The 12,561-nt window shown below is 35.0% G+C and overlaps 1 protein-coding gene across 5 annotated transcripts in view; it reads right to left on the bottom strand.

Annotated features, from left to right (window-relative positions):
• sema3aa (sema domain, immunoglobulin domain (Ig), short basic domain, secreted, (semaphorin) 3Aa) overlaps positions 1 to 12,561 on the bottom strand; it is a 165,942-nt gene that overhangs the window by 131,513 nt on the left and 21,868 nt on the right. The window lies entirely within an intron of this gene.

The following is a 12,561-nucleotide window of genomic DNA, read 5'->3' as shown; positions in this document are numbered from 1 at the left end:
ATTAATCAAGTGAATCAATGATTCATTAAGTCATTTGTTTAATTCCTGAATGAATCAGCCATTTGAATAAATCTATTGAATGACTCAACTGTTTTGTATTTCAAATCAGCATACCTTTGTTTCGTTTCTGAATGATTCCATGTTTTAAATTATTCAAGTGAACCAGTGATTCATACAGTAATTTGCTTCATTCCTGAATGAATCAGCCATTGGATTGAATCAACCAAATGACTCAATAACTCATTTGCATTTTAAATCAGCATACCTTTGTTTCGTTTCTGAATGATTCTATGTTTTAAATTATTCAAGTAAACCAATGACTTATAAAATCATTTGTTTCATTCCTGAATGAATCAGCCATTGGTTTGAATCAACTAAATGACTTGATAATTGCTTTGCATTTCAAATCAGCATACCTTAGTTTCATTTCTGAATGATTTCATGTTTTGAATTAAGTGAACCAATGATTCATAAAGTCATTTGTTTCATTCCTGAATGAATCAACCATTTGAATGAATCAACTGAATGACTCATTAATTGTTTTGGATTTCAAATAAGCATACCTTTGTTTCATTTCTAAATGATTCCATGTTTTAAATTAATCAAGTGAACCAATGATTCATAAAGTCATTTGTTTCATTCCTGAATGAATTAGCCAATTGAATGAATCAACTGAATGACTCAATAACCTATTTGCATTTCAAATCAGCATACCTTTGTGTCATTTTTGAATGATTCCATGTTTTGAATGAATCAAGTGAAACAGTGATACATAAAGTCATTTGTTTCATTCCTGAATGAATCAGCCATTTGAATGAATCAACTGAATGACTCATTAATTGTTTTGCATTTCAAATCAGCACACCTTTGTTTCATTTCTAAATGATTCCATGTTTTAAATTAATCAAGTTTGTTTCATTTGTTTAATTCCTGAATGAATCAGCCATTTGAATGAATCAACTGAATGATTCAATAACTCATTTGCATTTCAAATCAGCATACCTTTGTGTCATTTCTGAATGATTCCATGTTTTGAATAAATCAAGTGAACCAGTGATTCATAAAGTCATTTCTTTCATTCCTGAATGAATCAGCCATTTGAATGAATCAACTGAATGACTCAGTGCTTTATTCATGAAGACATTATAAACACCATATTCTATTACAATTAATAACACTTTCAGAGTAATTAAAAAATCTAATTCTACCAACCCTCATGTTATTTCAAACCTGAACGTAAAACAAAAATTGCAGAGTGTTGGTGACACAAAGGTTTTGGTTTACCATTGATTTTCGTCAATGATCTGTTTATATCTAAAGATATATATAGGGCATTCAGATATATTAGTTTACATCAGTACACGCAGCTTTCAGCAGTACACTTTCAAGAAAAGATAATTATGAAGAATAGTTATTACCTTTAAATATAAATGAAATTATGCACTACTTACATGGGTCAACAATTACATAAACAACATTTCAATTTGACATTAAATAGCAAGCAATTAAGTATCTAAAACGTTACAATGACTTCACTTTTAAGTATGTCATTTACACAATGTTTATTATTTTTAAAAAATATGCTAAAGTATACTTGTTATTCACAAGGGTAAGGTCTTTTAGCCAAACATTTAGCAAAACAAACAACAGCTAATGAAGCGAGAAAGCTTTTTTGTCTCATCTGACTCAAACCATTCTGACTTAGCAGAAGCCAAAATCTCATAATGGGAACGTCGGTGAAAGTGTTTACCTTTCCCATGGTTCAACACTAGCCGCGATTGCTTAACCATGCGGCGAGGAAATCGACGGAGGGACATCTTCTCTCCCTACATACCACGTTTCACTAGCGTGGAAGTTATTCTGAGGCCGCCGCAAGATTGTTTGGATGCTCGTCAAGAACTCCAAATTAAAAACCACAAACATTTCGGAGCACTTAACCCAAAAACATTCTCCTCAATCAAGCTGAAGACTTGAGGGAGCGGACACATGGTTCTCACAGGTATTGAAAGGGCCCGAGGGACCATTAGGGGCCCCCCAAACTTCAAAACACTGTGGGGTTCGGTGATGCATTGTTTGGAGCACCTCCCAAAAGGCATTTCGCTCACCGTAAAAAAGCCTCTTAAAAGACCGCTGCTCTCCCATGGGTCGCCAAAAGTCCTGTCCGAGGTTTGCTGCTGTAACTACATGGCTGCATAATTACGCTAGCGTGTGATAAAAAGAAAATAGCCTTATTTTAAGATCCTTCTCCGTCCAGCCATTCACGCAAGCCACTAGAGTCGAAGCAGTTGCTCTTAAACAGTTCAATAATATCTGTGAAACCATAAATAGATTATGCCGACTCTCATAAACGTGCAAAACAGCCACCACACTAGGCTTTAATATGGGTTTTGATGGTTTTCGGTAGAGACTAGCAGTCTTGGAACAAACAGTGTTGGAGTATCAGACACAACCCATGCCAAGGGACAATTTCTCGGAGGCTTTAATCATCTGGCTCCTGTTTTGCACTGGGGGGCCGACAATTAAAAGTTTAGAGGGATAATATAAATATGTGTTGCTCTCAGCCTTGTTTACTTCCCTTTTCACACCAAATGAATAGCTTTATATTGAAGTTATAAATTATGCAAGCTTTAGCGTCATGATAGGTAATTTTATATGGATGTTTTTTGATGGAGATGGACATATAATGACAGGATAAACAAATGTACTCCAGATGGAAGATCTGATTTTGTTTTTCCCTGTTGTGTCACAGCTGTTCAGCAAAATGCTTGATCAACCTAACATTATTTACTGCATTGTTTTGCCAGCACTTCAAGCTCAACTCTGACAGGCCTTAGATCACGCACATTGTGTGTTATTTTCAGATGTCTCGTAAATAAAACTATGTATCTTTGAATTAGGATCACAGCCATAAGAGGCCAGTGCAAAACCCTCAGGAGCTGCTCTTACATAACTAGACAAAGTGCAACCAGGTACAATGCCTTATTTGAATGCATATCCAGGGGCCCAGTCAACTGGGAAACATCATTTCTGTCTTGAAGGAATTTTATGCATTTGTGGTATAATGTTGACAACCACAAAATAAAAATATTTGGCTTGTGCCTTTATTTTTGTTTTTCTGGTTTTAAATAAAAGTGAACATTAAAGTTACAGTGAGACATTTACAATGGGACCAATTTTGGGATCATTTAAAAGCTAAAATGTGAAGCCTATAATTTTATAACTTCAGCTGTAAAGTTGTTTGCATTATTTTTACAATCATTCATGGCGTTGCATTGTCATGGTGCTAAACTTGTAATACTGAATATAATTTCACACAGAAATGGGGTATATGCCGAAGCATGCTAATAGGACTTTTAATTTGCCAGTAACCTGGGTTAAGCGCTTCCGGCGAATTGAATGCCAATGCAAAATCCGGTTCGTTTAAGGTCTGTTTTCTTTAAAAATCAGCAATCTCTACTAGCTGAGTGATATCCGATTTAAAGTGGGTCTCAGATTGTACAAGAAGCACTGCATTAAATTACATTTCCCCCGCCATATCTTTATAATATGAGCATTTTTTTTACCCCACTATATTCAATGGAGCTTCTGCGTTAGCCTGCCGATTCTGACGGGCGCGTGCGAGTATACAGCTTTTTTGTCTCGTTTTATGCTTGAGCAACCAAATAAATGCTAAAGTTTATTTAACTGAATGTATTTTAATGGCATTACAACATCGATGCTGTATAAGGAATCGTATAAAATGGAAAAAAGTTCACAATAACAGGTCACCGGAAGTGTATCAGCATGGGAACAGCACTAGCTCGGCATATACCCTATTGTTAGTTAGCTTTTTAACAAACTAAAATCATGCAAACACATTATAATAATGTTGATAACCACAAACATATCTGGTTTTAACTAAAAGTGAACATTAAAGTTACAGCGGGACATTTGCAATGGGGCCAATTTTGGGATGATTTAGAAGCTAAAATGTGAAAGCCTGTAATTTTGTAACTTCAGCTGTATAGTTGTTTGCATTATTTTTACAATCATTTTAGGGTCACGCAGAAATTGTTAGTAAGCATTTTAACAAACTAAAATCATGCAAACACATATTTTGTGCCTTATATTAATGCTGATAACCACAAAAATATTTGGCTTGCGGCTTCATTTTGTTTTTCTGGTTTTAAATAAAATCTAAAATTAAAGTTACAGTGCGACATTTGCATTGGGGCCAATTTGGGATCATTTAAAAGATAAATATGAAGCCTATAATTTTATAACTTCAGCTGTAAAATTGTTTGCATTATTTTTACAATCATTTTAGGGTTGCATTGTCATGGTGTCAAACTTGTAATTCTGAATATCATTTTACACAGAAAATGTTAGTAAGCAATTTAACAAACTAAAATCATGCAAACGCATATTGTATGCTTTATATTAATGTTGATAACCACAAACATATTTGGCTTGTGCCTTTATTAAGTTTTTCTAGTTTTAAATAAAAGTGAAAATTAAAGTTACAGTGAGACATTTGCAATGGGGCCAATTTTGGGATCTTTTATTGGCTAAATTGTAAAACCTACAATATTAAAACTAAAATCATGCCAACACATATTGTTTTATATAAAGTTGCAATAACATTAAAGCGTTGATTTAATTTAACCTACAGTGCTTCTGTAGGTCAAAGAACAAAAAATAATGACTATTGTATATATTTTACCATGATATACAAAAGGCACCCACTAAAATAGTTAGTATAACAAAAATTTAAATGTAAAAAAAAAATATATATATATTTTAAGATGCATCAGGATTATAGTGCAGCACCAACTTAATAGTTTCAGTTTAACTCCCTATAGTTTGCCACTATATAGCACTAGGTTTTGCTCATTAGTTAGTAATACATTTTTATTAACTTATATTAAAATTTATTATGATTACTTATTCTTTTATAGATTTTAAAAAGTACATTAAACATTAAAGTAGACACTTGCATTTAATATGCTTTATATGTATGTAAAGCCTCTTTCGTTTCAATTTAGAAACCCATATTGGATGTGTCTCCTTTGACCAATGAGCTATTCAAGTTGCCTTACCATGATTGTATTTCCTTTACCACAATTCGATGCAAAATGAACCTATATTACTGCATTTGCCTCAAATATTTATATCTAAATATCACTAATCAATTTCTCCAAGACTCCTGGTATGAGAGGTCGCATATGAGAGCTATTACCCAGCATGCTTTGCTATCTACCCCATATGGAAGAAACACTAACACAACTCCGCCAAAGCCCTGCTGACTGTTTATTGTTACAGGCTTAGGCCTAATCAATGTTTTAGAAACTGGACCCAACCCACGCCAAGCTCTGATGGACGGACAATGACAACCACCTGAAAAGCCAGGAGATTGAAGGGGAAGGATATCCAACAAATCAGACCGCAGTGTTTTGAGGGGGAAGGATACCTATAATGGCGTCACACAGAGTACAAAGGCATTTAAAAGAGGGAGGTCTTTAACTCGGTGGCCTTTTATTCAACCTACATGTCTGACGTTTAGTTTAAGGACATTAGTTTAGTCTCCATTCTGAAGTTGTGTTTCTCCAAAATTGCCAAACAATGACTCCGATGCATTGGCTGACTCAACATGAACAGATTTGATTTACAGATCTGGCAGATGTTCTGACTAAGTTCTTGTCGTCATTCTGGGCTCGACCCACGCAAATTGTTTTCTGTGGCCCCATGCATGAAACAACCAATAAACTGCACAGCAGACGGATGGTAGTCCAGAAAAGAGCTTACACCATTAAACCGACTGGCAATCTGAGATGCCATGCTGACACGCGGGGAATAGCGTTGTCATGGAAAATTCCTTCGCCGTGATGACAGATTTGAAATTGGGTTTCTAGCTCCTGTATGTCTGTATGCAGCATTATGGCTGGAAACGGTTGTAATTTCCCACCATAAATGGAGAAAAGTGTCCATTAGTAGACTATACTATGCAATTGCGACATATCAAGGGACCATAAAATGCCGCAAGAGTAAGTATGTGTGATTATGTACTAGCAGTAAATCATGTGCTAAAAAGTTCGGAAGTGCATATAATGTAGGTATGTCAGACATTCTAGGGGAAAAAAATCTTCTAAATTTAAGATTACAAGTACATTTGGGATGGTGCTGACATATTGATTGACACTGGTATGCCCACCTGTTTGGAAAGACTCAGCAGGTGTTCAAATCTCCATGACAACCGTACCATCAATTTACCTTTACTGTCAGTCTTCCGCAAAAAAATCAGGAGCCAGTGAATTCACGCTCTGCTGGACTCACAAACACAAACTAGTGAAATTAACAAGGTGTAAAATGCTTAAAGGGATAGTTCACACAAAAAGAAATCATCGTTTATTCTCTGTCATGCGGTTTGAAACACATTTGAGCTTCTTTCATCTATTGAACACAAAAAGAAGACATTTTGAAGAATGGTGGTTGTTGGCACCCAATAACTTATTGGTAAAAAAAAATATGTAAATCAATAGGCCGGCTACCAGCATTTTTCCAAATATCTTCTTTTGTTTTCAACCCAAATAGTTTTAAAAAAATAGATAGTTGAGTAAATAGTGGCAGGATTTTCAGTTTTGGGTGAACTGTCCCTTAAATAATCTTTAATACAAATCATTCAGTCATTCATTAATTTTTCTTTAGCTTAGTCCCTCATTTGTCAGAGGTCGCTACAGCGGAATGAACTACCAACTATTCGGGCATATGTTTTAAGCAGCAGATGTCCTTCCAGCCACAACCCAGTACTGGAAAACACCCATACACTTTCACATTCACAAACGCACTCACACGCTATGGGCTATTATGTTTCCCCAATTTGCCTTTAGCGCACGTCTTTTAACTGCTGGGGGAAAACTGGAGCACCCAGAGGAACCCCTCACACAAACATGGGGAGAACATACAAATGCCACACAGAAATGCCAACAGGCCCAGCCGAGACTCGAACCAGTGACCTTCTTGCTGTAAAGCAACAGGTCTAACCACTGAACCACCATGTCGCCCTTCAATTCAAATCATTTAATGTACTAAAACTATAATCTATGATACTTTTTGCATTTTGTATATTAAACTGCTTGATTTAATTCTTATAAATCTGTTTAAATAGCCTACTACATCATTACTATGGTCACAGTATGACAATGTAACACAATGAACTTACTGCCTCAGATGCACATGTTCAATATACACTGACCAAAAACCAAGGAAGTTTGGGAAGCTCTCTTTCTTTTTTTAATTTTACCACAGGCTGTTCATAGATTGACGATTCAAAACTGATTAATAGATGAAAATTATTCTCTTCTAAACAGAACATTTGAACATACATTTTCAACAGAGAGCAATGAATTTATTTTTTTAATTACCTTAGTAAAAATGCATCTTTCAACCTTACTAGTAAGGTAGTAGCTCTGATCTGGACTTTAAGTTTAAACCCAATCAAAACCCCAGGTTAACTTCAAAGTGCAAATTAAATTTGAATCCCTGGATTTTAATCGTGGTCACGGATGCTTAGAGCTCACTATACATGCACTTTCAAACATATATAAATAAAATATCCAATCCCCAAACTAAAAATGAAAATGTTTTTGGAATATTGTCTACTAAACTAAACATGTTTTTATATTTTCTCTCTTTAAAAAAAATAATAAGTTGGTTAGTAATAAGTTAAAAATGACCTCAGTAAGAATGCATCTTTTAACAAAAAGGTGGTGAACCCAATAGCTCTGATCTGGATTTAAAGTTTAAACCCATATAAGAGGTGAATTAAGAAGAAAACCTCACAGTTCCTATGAGCAGAACACTTAACCTTTAGTTGCTCCATAGGGAAAGTCTTTGTAATAAATTTCTTTTGATACAAGGTCAGCTAATTAGTACTTTTTCGACTTAAAAAGCACTAGCATGCCAAGAAGATGAAATATAGTGTGGACTAGTATATCAAAAATTGTAATAAAATGAAAGCACGGTCATCAAAGTGCAAGAGTATGAGGACCTGGAAACAAAGGGGACAAGCCATTGAACGGTCACAAATGGTTGAACGATCACAGACCAGCAAATCAAATAGTCTTTCCAGCAGCACTTTTATTCGGGTCATTCGTCTAACTAATCCCAGACACATCAGCGCTGGACTTAAAAGAACTAAGATCCATTCGATACACACACGCAAGCAGAAAGTAGTAGCCCCCATTGGAAAGCAAGACCTGGACGGTCCTAATTTGTCATCTGGTCAATGCGTTAGTGCTTTCTTCCGCCAAATCCAGCCATTACTCCTTTAATAGCTGCAGAGAACGCAGAGGTAAGCTCGGCCAATCTGTCTTGAGTTTGACACTCACTTTCAAACTTCACACTTTTAACAGGGGCAACTCAACACCTTTCAGCTCAATGAGCTGCACAAAGGAGCCAATTAGATCCAGGGCTTCAGTGACCAGGGATCCCACGCTCAACTCTATTACGCTGACTGCTCAACTGAGGGGATAAAGCCTTTTCTAAAACTCAAGCAGTTGGCAAGTTTTCCACATGCTCTTCTCTTTCTCGAAATCCAAACCGCTGGTCATTAACAGACTCACTGATCAGTCAATCAGAAGCAGAGATTTTCACACTATGGGGAGATGAACCTGTCTGTATTACATACCATTGGAAAACCTGTAACCCTTACTTGGTCATATAAAGCACGTCTTAGCCAACTATATGGTGGCTTTTAGGGCTCTACTTTAATGATCTAGGCACAAAGTCTAAAGTGCAAGGCAAAAAAAAAAAAAAATTAAAAAGCATGTCCAAATCCACTTTTGCTATTTTAAGGTTGGACAAATACCCTCTGCGCCCTGGCACATGGTCTAACAGGGTTGTGCTTATTCTCTTAACGAGTTATGAGTTTGTTTTGAGCATAAAGTGCATTAAATCAATCAGAGTCTCATCTCACATTCCCATTAAGAGTCAGTTGCATCGTGCCATGGTGCATTTGCTATGTATATGGTGGACTTTGTAAGTGGAAAAACTGAACACTTCACTAGTGAGTAAACAGTTAAACAAACCATCTGCAGCGAAAGGATATAGAACGAGCCTCCTCCAATCGGCCTCCTTAGTTTCTCTTTACTATTATTCTTTGCTTTACTACTTTACTTTTATAAAGTTAAAAAAAAGTGGAAACTCACTCCAATGGAGACATCCATTAGCCTACATAATATATTTTGTTTGTTAAGCGCAAAGATTTGTTCAAAACTATTTCAAAATTTCCAGCAAATAAATAAATAATGAGTTGTATCTAAGTTATAGTTATATCAAAAGTTATATCTGAAAACGTCCTCTTCTTATGCCCAAGATTATGTCTCCAAAACCAAAACAGGTAGACAAATCTAAACTTGCTTTTATTAAAACAAATATAAATATGCATATAATAAATAATACTGCTAATAATATTAACATTATACAAAAGCAAACTGTTATGAATAATCTGAAAAAAAGCCCCCCGAAGGCAGTGGTTTTTAAATTTATGTAGAAAATAATATTTTTTATGACATTACAATCTGTTGATTTTTTTATATGTAAACATATTTGTGTATTGCTGCACACCCTGTGTGTATTAAGTAATGTTTACACATTTGCATAACTAACGTGTTCTGCGCTGGACTTTAGCCCAGCTTTTATTTGGTCAGTGGCGCAGTCTATTTCAGTTCCTCAAAATAGCAACACGCCAACAATGCACATTAACACAACTTCTTCATAGTCCGGAACACCCATGAGTCCACAAAGTGGTGCAATCGAATTTGCTATTTAAACAACATGGTGCAAAACATAAAAAATTAGGGTTGCACTCTTCTGAAAATAGCAGCAAATCGCGCCAAACACATCTTGCGGCTCATTGCGCCGCGTGTATGATAAGGCCCTTTATCTTCTTCACAGCATACTGCCTTAAATACAGAATTAGCATTATTCTTTTTATGCTAATTATTTAAGGCTTTTTGTCAGTGCTCATGATCTTTATTAACAATATCAGCTGAATCAGAACATACAAGGAAAACAACAATTGTAAACAACAGTCAACATTTCAAGTGGATAAAAAAATTTAAACCAGAGTTGTCCTAAAAACTATTCAACAACATACATTCTCGTCTTAGGACAACTTTTTAAATATTGACTACTGTAATAAAACACAATCAGCCAATGCTGATCCTGAGGACTTTGGCCTCACGATTCATAACATAAAGCATTTTTATAAAGTTATTTACAATATGTTGTCACTTATTGGACAGGGTGATGAGATATTAGCTTCATTCGTCTTTGACATGCATCCTCGGGATGATTCCAGAGGTCTAAATCTGCCCGGCTCTGTTAGCTCGGAGATCACGAGGTCGTGTCGCATTGGATCCAAGGCAACCAAACAACCCTTAGGTTATAGACACATCTGATGTAAGTTACAGAAAGAGGAATATCACGTACTGTTAAGTACTGTATCTATATTTAGTATGAACGCAGTCGCTTTTCAGTTTACAGTGCAGTTTCAAAACTACTCTAGGTCCATTGAGTCAAACAAAATTACGTTTTTCACTGTGATTCTTTAGCAAAAAAAAAAGGAAAGCTAAATCAATTTAGTTCAATTCCCAAACAAATTACAACACAAATGTGAATTAAACTGAATTTCACCACAAGCAAATAAAAAACACAGACAAAGCCTGATTTTTGCCCAAAGAAATGAACCACAGAGGCCTGCAAAGTTGTTGTTTATCCATTCTGTGACCAATATTTGGGACATTTAGAAATATTGCCTTGTCAAAGTACATCAAATTAAGAAGAAATTGCAACATTGTAACATTTCAATCCCCATTTCGGAACAAAGCAATAAACAATCTACAGCTAAACCTCAGGCATTGTTAAGCAGAGCCGCAACACAAATTAAGAGCGCAACAAGCATCGCTCTGTCATGTTAGTGGCTAAATCTCTCCTTTAACAAGCTGCATTGTAAGACTATGTACTGGAAATAGAGAGCCTGCTCTTTGGACTGTCCTTAACTTGTCCTTAACTCATATGGCTGTCATTTGTCGCCTGCCATTTCTAACACAATAAAAGTTAAATGAGTCCGTTGGGGCAGGAGTCAAGTCTAAACTTATTCACAGCCAGGACTGAAAGAGGGCACGAAGCATTGGGGCTTATCGAAACTCCATCCTTCAAATCAAGCTTATAAAGTCACAAAGAATAACATCATTACTCGAAGAGCACTTAAAATGACTGATCTACATCTGAGGAAGTGTTTTATCAGCCTGTCTAGATGAACGTGGGGTTTAAGAGAAGAGCATCATGGGGGTGGGGTTGAATCCGGGTGCAGAAAGACAAGCCAAATTACAGCCTGTCACCAGAAAAAACACGACTGTCTGAAATATGACAGGTATTAATGAATACTAATGAGAGGGATTGAGATAAAGAAGACATGAAGGCATAGGGTGAAGCTGTGAAAGCAGTTGATGGTGTTAAAATGAGGGACATGCATACCTCCAGACCAGGTTCCCCGGGAAACTAGAGGAACAGGATCTAAATATGGAGCTGAGGATTTAAGCGAGGTCAGAGTTTAAAGGGTCAGAGGGCCTACTGGCAGTCCATTCGCTGACCTCAGTCTTTACTAACGTCTTCATCAGATGTTCGGTTATATTACACCTTTTCCAAAAGCAGCCGGAGCCCTCACTGTCCACAAACACACTTAATAACTGCACAAACAGATACTGATATGAAACCAGGACTCCTGACAAAGTGAAGATGTAGGAACTGGTATATAGCCAATTTTGGTTGGCGCAGTACCCTACTTTCATCTCAGTGTCAATATGATTTAAATTAAACCAAGAAATTCCTAAAAATTGTACAAATAAACGTCAAAAACCCCAAGTTAACTTCAAAGTCTAAATTAAATTTTGATTGCCTGGATTTTATTTGTGGTCACAGATGCTTAGAGCTTACTATATACAGAATGCACTGTCAAACATATATAAAGAAAATATCCAATCTCAAAACTAACAAAATAAAGTTGTTATTCAAATTTTGTATACTAAACTAAACTATTTTTATAAATCTCAATGCTCTAAATAAAATAAAATAAAATAAAATAAAATGAAATAAAATGAAATAAAATGAAATAAAATGAAATAAAATAAAATAAAATAAAATAAAATAAAATAAAATAAAAAATAAAATAAATAATAAATAAAATAAAATAAAATAAAATAAAATACAACAAAACAAAATGAAATAAAATTAGAAAATAAAATAAAATAAAACAACATAAATAAAATAAACAAAACTAAATGGAATGAAATGAAATGAAATAAAAAATAAAACAAAACAAAACAAATAAAAAATAAATAAAATAAAATAAAATAAAACAACAAAATAAAAAATTAATTAAATTAAAATCAAATCAAACAAAAAAAATTAATTAATTAAATTATAATAAAGTAAAGTAAAGTAAAGTAAAGTAAAGTAAAGTAAAATAAAATAAAATAAAATATTCTCCAACTCCAGAATAATAATACTGGCATCATCAAA

Source organism: Danio rerio, chromosome 4, assembly GCF_049306965.1.
Source record: "Danio rerio strain Tuebingen ecotype United States chromosome 4, GRCz12tu, whole genome shotgun sequence".
In the NCBI taxonomy this organism is placed as follows: Eukaryota; Metazoa; Chordata; class Actinopteri; order Cypriniformes; family Danionidae; genus Danio; species Danio rerio.
The sequence above is the reverse complement of the archived record's forward strand: the minus strand, read 5'-3'. Positions and strand labels throughout refer to the sequence as shown.